Source organism: Gracilinanus agilis, chromosome 4 (assembly GCF_016433145.1).
Source record: "Gracilinanus agilis isolate LMUSP501 chromosome 4, AgileGrace, whole genome shotgun sequence".
In the NCBI taxonomy this organism is placed as follows: domain Eukaryota; kingdom Metazoa; phylum Chordata; class Mammalia; order Didelphimorphia; family Didelphidae; genus Gracilinanus; species Gracilinanus agilis.
The window spans coordinates 272,373,816-272,385,205 of record NC_058133.1 but is presented as its reverse complement, the minus strand read 5'-3'; positions in this window follow the sequence as shown (position 1 = coordinate 272,385,205).

The window sequence follows — 11,390 nt, the reverse complement described above, 5'->3', positions numbered from 1 at the left end:
GTGTGTGTGTGTGTGTGTGTGTGTGTGTGTGTGTGTGTGTGTGTGTGTGTAAATGAATGTTTAGGGAGCAACTAGGTGGCTCAGTGGACTGAGAGCCAGGTCCAGAGACAAGAAATCCTAGGTTCAAATCTGGATTAAAATACTTTCTAGATGTATGATTCCTGGAAAGTCACCTAACCCCAAATGCCTAGTCCTTACCACACTTCTGCCTTGGAACCAAGACTTAGTATTGATTATAAGATGGAAGATAAGGTGTTTTTCAAAAAATGAGTATGTGTGTATATGTGTGTCTGTGTCTATGTGTGTGTGCACATGCGAAGGGAATGGTAAGCAACTAGGTGACTCAGTGGAAAGCCAGGCTTAGAGAGGGGAGGTCCTGAGTTCAGAGCTGACTTCAGATACTTCCTACCTGTGTGACTCTGGGCAAGTCACTTAACCCTCATTGCCTAACCTTTATTTCTCTTTTGCCTTAGAACCAATACACATTATTGATTCTAAGGCAGAAAGTAAAGGTCAAAAAATGAATTTGTAAAGGGCATCTGTTACATGATCAAATCCCAATAGTTATTTGGCTAATGGAATGGATCTCCATGTGGAAAATTCTAGGGAACTTATTTCTGGGAAAATGATAACATAAAGTGGAGGTGCCTTGGAGAGGTTGTGAAACATGTATGCATAGGCATTCTGGAACTGGTTCTGATTTTCCAGCCACATAGATGGGAGTAGTTTTTTCCCCCTTTTCAATTGGTTGCATAGCCAGCATTCTTGGGGTCTTCAAGAAGGCCTGAGTCAGCTTTAACCATCTCTGTTGGGATCATTTGGTGACTACTTTGCCTGTAGTGTCCCTTGAGAGAATAGGAAAAATGAGGGCTCTCTCCTTCTCTGAGACCATATGGCCACAAGAAATGAGGCCCAGTTCTTGGACATTTTGTTCTTTACCATTTTGTGTGAAGGATATTAGAGTCTCCTACCTTGGGAGTTTCAAAGGTTCAGAATGGAATCTGAGGGGTTAGATCCCAGACCAGGTTTTATAGCCAGTGCAGTATCAGGTAGTAATATTTTGGAATGACTTTTAGGATCTCACCGTGGAAAGACTCACTTGGAAGTCATGTCACATTTGGTCATAAACTTGATGGGGCCAACGCTATATAGGAACAAAGTTAAATTTTGAGCCTCTTTCCCCAGAGACAGAGGTTGTCTAAAAGAGCGTATGTCCAGAGGTTTTGGTAAAAATGTTTGTATTTTTTTGGTTGCTATATCTTTAAACGAATATCCTTTTAAAAGCTAATTGATTTTAAGGGTTTAAATGGAATTGGGGTTCTAGTTACTGGGGAGAATAAGATGTAGGAGTCTGAATCAGAGAAAGTCAGCCAGAGTGTACGTGCTACCTATAAAGTAAATGCATAGGATTACAAAAGAAAACAATTATATTGTAATATAGTTATCCAAATGTATATTTAACAAATTCATGAACCACCTAGATTATGAGCCACTGGCCTAGAGGATAAAATCTAAATGTCTTAGCTTGTATTTGTCTCTCCACAATATGTATACTTCCCTTTCAGGCTTTTATCCCATACGCATATATTTTCACTTGAACAAACATTTATTAAATGCCAACAATTTGTAAGGCTTTTTGTTAGTCATGAGCAGAGTAAGATGAACAATGAAATGAAATGATGAAGGATGAATGAAGAAAAGTCATATCCCAAAGGAGTCCACAATTTAGTAAGGAGGAATAAATCACGCACAAATATAATCAGAGTGCCAAGGAGAGTAATGCTTTCATGAAAGACATTACTACCAGGACCAAAATGCAAGGAGTCTTGCTATATTGCATCAACTCCCTTGAAAGCTGAACAGAAGATTCTTGACTTTTGGCTTTCAAAGCCTATACTCCTTTTTGCCCCCTTTCCTAAGTATTTTTTACTTGTTGCAACACCTGCAACTCTCAGATCATTGACAGTGAGGAGATGATTGCCATTCCTTGAATCCATTGACCAATCAAGCCTTTCCTGTCTCAGTTTACCAATTTTCCTAGATCTTTGACTGCTTTTCCAGGTTGAGGCACAGACAGCAGTTACTTTAGTGGCCTGTGAAATAGCTTGAAAAGCCCAACTCCTAAACTTATTTGCCTTCTTTGCGATAGTCATGTATTTGTGTTTTTAAGTTTTGTTTTGCCAACAATTATTTAGCTTCTATAAGCCCCTGATTCTTCCACCAGAGATAGAGAACGTATATACCACTTGACCTGAGCTCATGTCTCCTGCTTTTTAGGGAGGATTTAATCTTAAACAAACCAAGATCACAGTCTTGGTGATAATAATAATAATAACGTATTGTTCAGTCATTTAGTTGTGGCCAACTCTGTGACCTCATTTGGGACTTTCTTGGCAAAGATACTGAGTGGTTTGCCATTTCCTTCTCCAGCTCATTTTACAGGTGAAAAAATTGGGCAAACAGAGTCACATGACTTTCCCAGGGTCACAATGCTAGGAAGTATCCAAGGCTAGATTTGGACTCAGGTCTGCTTTTCTCTAGGTTAAACACTCCACTGTGTCACCAGCTGCCCAAAGGACATTTATATAACATGTAATGATTTGCATAATGCTTTGCATTCATTATCTCATTTGAATCTCACAGAAACCCTGAGAGTTAAGTGCTCTGAATAAAAAGTCAGAGAGTTTAAGTGATTTATCCAAGATCACATAACTAATAAGTGAGGGAGGTAGGATTGGAACCCATGTCAACTTGTTTCCCAATTCAATGCTTTTTTGAGTTCCTGAAGTTCTTGAGTTAATTGAATTTTGAGATCTTCCAAAGCCTGTGTCCAATTCCCTGGAGCTTCCTGATCTTCTTCTATTGCATTTGCTCTTTTTTCATTTCCTGGAAAAAAGCTGTTAATTGTAATTTATTTTCTCTTTTTCTGTTGTTTACTCATATTTTTCCCTTCTCTGTTCTGCTAGGTTAAGCAGATGGATTTAATGAGCTTTGATGAAAGGTTTTCCCTCAGTTTGCAATGGAGGTTTGTAGTTACTTTCTCTGCAGTCTATGCAGGAGGGGTGTTGGAATTTCCCTGCCCTCTGAAGACTTCTTGTCTGTCCAGTTGATGGGATTAAGCCTGGACTGGCTTAAAACCTTAAGAGAAAAAAGGGGGGCAAGATTGAGTGTTTTCGCTCAGCTGTCCAGCAGTAGGGTCCCCCTGCTCTGTCCTGTTGTTAGACCTAGTTTTCTTTCCTCTCGAAGCACTTTATTTTCTATCTCGGTGTGGTAAAGCACGTAGGTCTGAAGTTTTCCTCCATCTAAGCCGCCATCTTCAGAGTGTTTTTGCTGTGTTTCTCTGGCTTTCTCTTCTAGCCACCTTCCTGGCATCTGTGTTCAACTCCTTGAATCCAGTGCCAGCAAGGCCCTCTCTCTGGGCTGGTGTGTTTGCCAGTCTGGAGATTTCAGGGGCCACTGGAGACTCTGCACAGCCCGTGGGGGAGGGATCCTGGGATTCCCCTTCTATACCCTCAAACCCAGCAGTTCAAGAATTAAAGCCTTTTTCTTGGCATACCTCTTTAGCTGTCTAGTAGTAGGGCCCCCCTGCTCTGTCCTGTTGTTAGGTTTGGTCCTCTTTCTTCTTGAAATGTTTTGTTTTCTAGCTCGGTGTGAAAAGGGTGTGGAGGTCTTAAGATTTGCTCCATCTAAGCTGCCATCTTCCCAGAATCCCCAATTCAGTATTATTGTCACTAAAACATGCTGTCTTCCTTGGGAAACTAGGTTTAGCTCTGTCAAAACTTTTCTCCTTCACAGCTGAGGGAGCAGAAAAACCTCTCTGGGTGAGTTGGAAGGGGGTGGATAGCCTGGGATGAAGTGGGGTGCAAGAGCTGACTTGTATTAGAGAAAGTCAATTGTTTAATTTTTTTAGTGTGAGGATTTATACCTTAGAAATGGGCAAATCTCAAATTAAGGCTTGATTTATTGTTTTATTGATTGTCCAGACAACAAAGTGATGGAGAAAATATTAATAATGCAGATTAAACTCTAAAAATGTGTTGAATGTACCTTTTTTCCCTCAAGGAGAGCCAGTGGTTAAACATTAACCAGCAAACTCCCACCTAAGAATCACTCAGCATTTGGTATAATAATTTTACTGCTAGAAGCATTTTCCTGATCTTTTATTAGTTGGGTCTACATATTCCCAGTAATCAGGAGTTTACAGTGATCCATGACTGTTTTGGTTGCTACTCTGCAATATGGAGAAAACTGTATTTCCTGCATTTGGATTTGATGGTTGACATGTTTCTGTGTATGCTTGTGTAGCCATCAGGGTTAACAACAGGTTTAGGTTTGTCACTGATAGGGCACAATTAAAGGCTCTAACTTATAGAAATATTGATTTAGAAGTGAACTAATGAAATATATGAAGAGTCTGTGATCATGGTTCTAGTTAGAGAGAGAAAAACTCTAAAAAAGGCCTGGGGAACTGGGGAGGAGGTTGGGATCCCAATTTTATTCTAGAAAAGATTCTCTCTCCTTTGTGATTAACAGAGCTAATTAATCCTAATAAATTAGACTGGTCAGATTCAGAAAGAGATGCAAGTCATATCTATTTTAGTTAAGATAGATCAGAGAATGAAGACTGCTAGTTCTTTCACATCAATTTTTCCTCCTCAGCATTGTAGTCACTAGAGTGAGTGCCCACAATTAAAACAAATCAAAACACAGTTTTATGTTTTATTTCTTTATCTTTTCCCTCTTCGGTCTCGCAGAATAAAATTGGCCACAGTTTCCTTCTCTCGCCCTCGCCCTCTCCCCCTCCCCTCTGTCTCCCTTCTCTATTCCCCTTTCTTATAATAGAATCATAGGATGTCAGAACAGGGAAAGAAATAGTCCAACTGTAAATGTGGACTGTTTGACAGAAATGGAATTTTCACTTAATAGCATCTGTAATTTACTCATTCCTCAGGTGTCCTCCAGTGATTTTTTTCTACAATGAATAAATTAATAAGTATTTATTAAATTTCCCTTCTAGTATAGGTTTGTGACATCAAAGCTACTTACACACATTCTGATAATAATAGACAATGTGTACCCTCACCAATGCTCTACTTGCTTCATGGATTATTGTGAATATCAAATGAAATGAGAATCACAGAATTGTAGGAATTTAAAGTAATAAGAGGCCTGAAAGTTCATCTAGTTCAACTGATATCTGAGTAGAAATCCCATCTCTTGTATCCCTGGTAAGTAAATGGGCTTTGGAAAAATTAATTAATCAGTTCAGAACAACTAAAGTACTTCAGTACATTGTTCTGGTTCTTCCCTCCAGTGTTGTAAAGGGCAACTGATAGTGCAGCTCTTATGTTCTCCACTGGAACACCATTCAAGGTACTGGGGGTGCGATTCCTCTAGGGCAGGGGTCGGCAACCTTTTTGTCCGTGAGAGCCATAAACACCACATTTTTAAAAATGTAATTTCGTGAGAGCCCTACAGTGCTCACAGTGTGCGCTCCTGTAACAGTGCCTGAAAAAAAAATTGACTTTATGGCTCCTGCAGAAAGAGCCATATCTGGCCTTCAAAAGAGCCAGATATGGCTCGAGAGCCATATGTTGCCAACCCTTGCTCTAGGGTCTTTGGTATTAAACGAATGCAGCATGTATATTCCATCCTTCCAGTCTTCTTAAGCCTTATTCTCTCACCCATGTATTCTGCAATACACTGATCTTCAGTTTATCCTATTATCTATCTATCCATCCATCTATCTATCTATCTATCTATCTATCTATCTATCTATCTATCTCTGTCTGTCTGTCTGTCTATCTCTGTCTTTGTCTTTCTATTCTATATCTTGTTTGTACATAGTAGTTTGCTTGCTATTGCTCCCTTTAGACTATGAGCTCCTTGATAGCAGAGACTATTTTTGGTCTTTCTTTAAATCCCTCAGTGCCTGGCACATAGTAGGTGCTTAATATTCATTGATCTATTAGCCTGCCCTTGTTATAAGAGCACCCTACCTCCTTTTCTAGTCACATGTCTCTTTGATATTATCCTTTACATAATGGAGGGCGGGGAAAGGACTGGCCAATCAGGACTCAGTCCTTGAAGCAGGCCAAGATATTCTCTGCTTAATGCCAATCCAATATGTGGAATTTCAGGTTTGGCCTCTGATGACTCAGGGATGGTAATATGTGATAAAAGTCCTTCTAACTGGCTTTGGAGCTAGAAGGATTGATGATTCAGGACAGTCTGAGCTAGAACTGAGTATAGACATAAAAAGTTCATGCAGTCAATCTCTCAGTCTCTTCCTGGTCAGGTTTCAAGTGAGAAGGACTGCTGTGATCTCTTGGGTGGGAGAAAGGCAGCTGTTCTCCATGTGTCCTCAAGCACATTTTCCTTTGTTTTGTCTTTTTTCCACTCTGATTTTAGGTGAATTGGTATATGAAAATGGGAAAATCGGAATCTAATGAGTGAGACATTAGATTCAATATTGGTCCTATTGGCAATTAGAGTCTGTAAGCAGGGTCTATCAGAGAAGAAATGGCTGATGGTGAAGGAAGCTCTTGCAGATGGGAAAAAGAATATGATAATGATAGTGGCAACTTCAGGGGTCACAATCCTTTGTTACTGAGAGAAATGCTATCTGTAGACTTTAAAAATGACCTTATTTTGTTAGTACTCTACAAAAGGATAAAAGAACTTCTGGGTATGTTCTTTACACATTGGTCTTACTCCCATTGTGCTTAAAGTTTAATTCTAATCTCCTCAGGGATGTTGTGTATATGGAAGTAAAGAGTGTGGTCCTGGTTTGGGAGGAGGGAGAGAGATTTTATAACTAGTATTCTTGCTACATATTCTCAATAAATAACTCTCCTTGAAGCTAATAAGAGTTGTGCTCGTTGTTGTTGATATCGGAAGGGAACAGGAGATGACAGCTCATGAGTGACATTATTAGAAACAAAAACTCCTTAAGGTCATTCTTAAAACCTACTTCTCTCTTATTGTAACTTAACTCATCAATCTAATGAAAAGTGAAAGCGTGACCCCAAATGGAATTCTACACTACATTTTGTGTGCTACTTGCCATTGGTAAGAGATCTGTCCTTGGTACCATTCTAATCAAGACTTTTTTCAGTGACTTGGATAAAAACATAGTTCACATACAATTCAAATTTTGGGATGGCACAGTTCATATCCAGGAATATAATTTGGCTAGGATGACAGTCTTAGACTTATAAATACAAAATTATAAATATTACATTGTGCCAGAGTGCATTTTAAGAATACTTTCTACTATTGAACTTTTTGATAAGCCTGGCAGTTTGAATAATGGATATTATACTTTCAGATGGAAAAAGCTTGATACCTGTTTCTCTCCCCAAAATGCTAGTAATGGTAAATCTTTTTGATTTGTGTATATTAGGTCAAAAAGGTCTAATCTGTGATTAGATCACAGAACTGTGAGCATGATCAATCAATTTATTATGGAGTCCAGTGGTCCCTAATCATTTGGATCCAAGACCTTCCTCATGGTTAAGGAGCCCTCCCCTCAGGGTCCTGGGGATTTTATAGCGTTTGGGAGGTTACTGAAAACAGAATGGGGTGGTACAATTCCATGATTGGTCATCTTTTAAAGTGGAAGAGACCTTATTGGCTAAGGGATACATACATCAATTATAACCTTTTTGTCAGCAGGCCTTTCCACAGGCCATCAATGACTAATATCCTGTCATGAGACTTTCTTCAGGTCATGAGACCCTATCGGCAAGGACTTGGGTCTCCTGCAGACCATCTGGCCATCTGAGCAATGGTTCAGTGAATGATATTCTGGGATTTAAGAGCATTGTGACAAGGGCCTTTAGTAAAATATGGTTTTAAAGTAAAGGTCCCTTTGGAGGGATGATAATGATTTATAGGTATGATGGCTGAGAGGAAAGACCACCTGAACTCTACATTTGTCAAAGGCTCTTTTATTTCATCCTCACGAGAATGGGTACTCATGAGCCAGTGTTATAGCCAACAAGAGAGGTTATCAGAGAATGGAGCCTTACAGGCTCTCTTTAATCTTAGTCCCTTCTGCAAAGATGGTCCCTCCTCTCGTTTACCATTGGCTGGTTATTGAGAGTTATAATCATATCTTGAAAGCTAGCTAATTGGAATGCACAATTTATAGACCAAATTATCCCAATTATTTAAGCAGGTTATAACCAATCAAAACAAATATTGGGGATTGACCAGTCAAAACAAGGTTTGGGATTTAACCATTCAAAAAAAGGATTGAGGTTTAACCAATCAAAACAAGTATTGTTATAATCCTATCTATCTGCATATCCTATATCCTTTAATGGGGATAGCTTATCAGTACAGATCTCCTCAGTCTGAACTGACATGGTTTTAAGGAAATGGGTTCAAGGTGGCCTGACTTTTTCCTTCCTCAATTCCATTTTGTATCTCCGTGAGAGAGGTCCATCATTTTATAGGTTCCTGCTCCTCACCATGCAAGCTAAGATAAATTCTTATAACAGGTCTAACTAATGCAGTAGAAAATCTAATATCTAATAGTTCTGCTATGATCTGCCTTGGTCAGACAGCTTTGGGCATCACACTTTAGGATAGACATTAAGAAACTGTAGTTTGTTAAGAGATTAAAGATTGTGAACAGAGTGGAGATCTTTCCATATGAAAAGAGTTGAAGGAACAGGGGATGTATGGCTTAGAGAAGAAAGAGAAGTGGTGCTGATGAGAGCCATGTGTCAAGAAGTCAAGGTAATTGACTTGTTTAGCTTCATTCCAGGGGGGCAATAATTTAGGAGTGAAGGGTGGAAATGGCAGAGAATGGCATTTTGATTTGGTGAAAGTAGAATTTCCGAAGAATTAGAACCATTCAGAAGTAGAATGGGTTGCCTCAAAAGACAGTGTATTTCTCATCACTGGAGACATTTAATTGAAGAATGAGAATGGTTGGACTAGGATATAGGATGATATAGGGAGAGAAGATGTGACTTTGGAGTCAGAGAACCTAATAAATATCAGCAAACTTCTGATATTGATTACCTCCTTAATCTTTGTAAGCAAGCTGCTTAAACCTTTTGGACCTCAGTTTCCTTTTCAGTCAAAAATGGAAAAGACTAGACAATGTGGCCTCCAAAGTCCAAAATCTGAGATCCTTTGGCCTCTGAATATCTTCTAGATCCGAGATTCTTTGTTTCTATACAACATGCCTATGACATGATCAGCCCTACCCAGATCCAGGTAAGTGTAGTCTTCAGTGCCAATTCATTTCGCAAAAGGGTTGTTGGTAATGCAAATGTCTAATTATCTCTGAATGGGAATAAGTGGAAAACTCTTTAGCAGGTACTTGTGAGGCATTTTGCCTTTGATAGCTCTGTTTTAGTGACTTGGAAAGATAAGAAAAATCTCACAGCTGGTTTGGGGCAGCTGCATATTTATTCTGATATGCATTTCATCTGCATGAGAGTAACAAGTCGGAAAAAGAGGGGAGGGGAACCTCCCTAGAGAAGTGAAGTCTTGGGTTTAAATGTGGCCTCAGACACTTTCTGGCTGTGTGACCCTGGACAAGTCACTTAACTGCTATTGCCTAGCCTTTACTGCTTTTCTGCCTTGGAGCTGGTATTTAATGTTGATTCTAAGACAGAAGAGAAGGGTTGTTTTTTTTTTTTTTTTTTTAAAGAGAAGAGTGAAGCTAGGAAAGACATTGGGGTTGGGTGCTTAACTACAGATGTTGAGAGCATTAGGGTACAGTGCTTCCTGTTTTACTGACAGCAGTGTATTGGAACCAGCTCATTCTGACTTGGAGAACCAATTGTTAAAATTTCAGCAGGAGCATTTAAACCTTGGAAATCAATAAATACAAACCAAGGCTTGAAATACTATTTTGTTGATTGTCTAGACTAGATGTAAAGTGATAAGAGAAGGTTAGTTTGAATGAATGGGCTGATGGTGATATTATTGGGGATGTAGACGCTAAACGATAACTCTAGTCCAACTATGAATAATATGGAATTAGGTCTTGATCAATGATACATGTAAAACCCAGTGGAATTGTGAGTCGGCTATAGGAAGGTAGGTGGGAGGGTTTGGGGGAGAGGAAAAGAACATGAAATATGCAACTATGGGAAAATATTCGAAATAAAATAAAAATTTTAAATGAAAAAAAGGTTAGTAATGCAGATTAAATTTAAATATTTAAAAAAAATATTTTCCCATGGTTACATGATTCATGGTCTCTCCCTCCTCTCTCCTAGAGTTGACAAGCAATTCTACTGGGTTATACATGTATTATCACTCAAAATATATTTCCATATTATTCATTTTTGTAATAATCTTTTAAATTCAAAACTCCAAATCTTATACCCATATAAACAAATGATAAATGACGTTTTATTCTGGATTTTTACTTTCAGTTTTTTCTAGATGTGGATAGCATTCTTTCTCATAAATCTGTCAGAATTGTCCTGGATCATTGTATTGCTTTGTCAACTTGAAAAACAGAACCACTAAAGTAGTCAGAAAGATCAAATCTTTAACCGTAACTAGAGACAGTGTTCAATATTTGGCCACCACACAGAGTCAAGCACTTAATATCACACAGAGCCAAAACTGTGGGACTCTGGCAACAGTGTTTCTGGGAAAACACATCACCATGATGATTTTCCAAAGAATAAAAGAACATAGGGGTCTTATATACCTTTTGGGGAATTAAGGACAGAAAACACATATTGACAGGCTACAAACAGGCCTGGGAAAGAAGCTGGGGTATCAGGGAGTGGCTTAACCTACGATGGATACAAACATGGTTCCAGCCTGGTGCTGGTCTTCTTGGGAATGGATCTCTGATCCAATGGGGAAACTTCTAAGACAAAAAGGGTGATTGAGGATTTGAGCATTTCTATTGCTCCTTGGTGGTTCATTATTCGGTCTAAGACAAGGTCAGTTTGGGACTTCCCTTAAGGCAAATTTCCAATTGACAAGGGCAAACTTTGGGTTTTCAAAAATACAATTGACAGCTGTTAGTAGTAAAGTCTATTACATTTGTTTGCGCCATAATGTATCAGTCTCTGTGTATAATGTTCTCCTGGTTCTGCTCCTTTCACTCTACATCAATTCCTGGAGATCGTTCCAGTTCACATGGAATTCCTCCAGTTCATAATTCCTTTCAGCACAGTAGTATTCCATCACCAACAGATACCACAATTTGTACAGCCATTCCCCAATCGAAGGACATTCTCTCATTTTCCAATTTTTTTGCCACCACAAAAAGCACAGCTATAAATATTTTTGTATAAACAGATCCTTTCCCATTTTTTTTATCTCTTTGTGGTACAAACCTAGTTGTGGTATTACTGGATTAAAGAACATGCAGATTAAATTTAACAGTATTGTGAGGG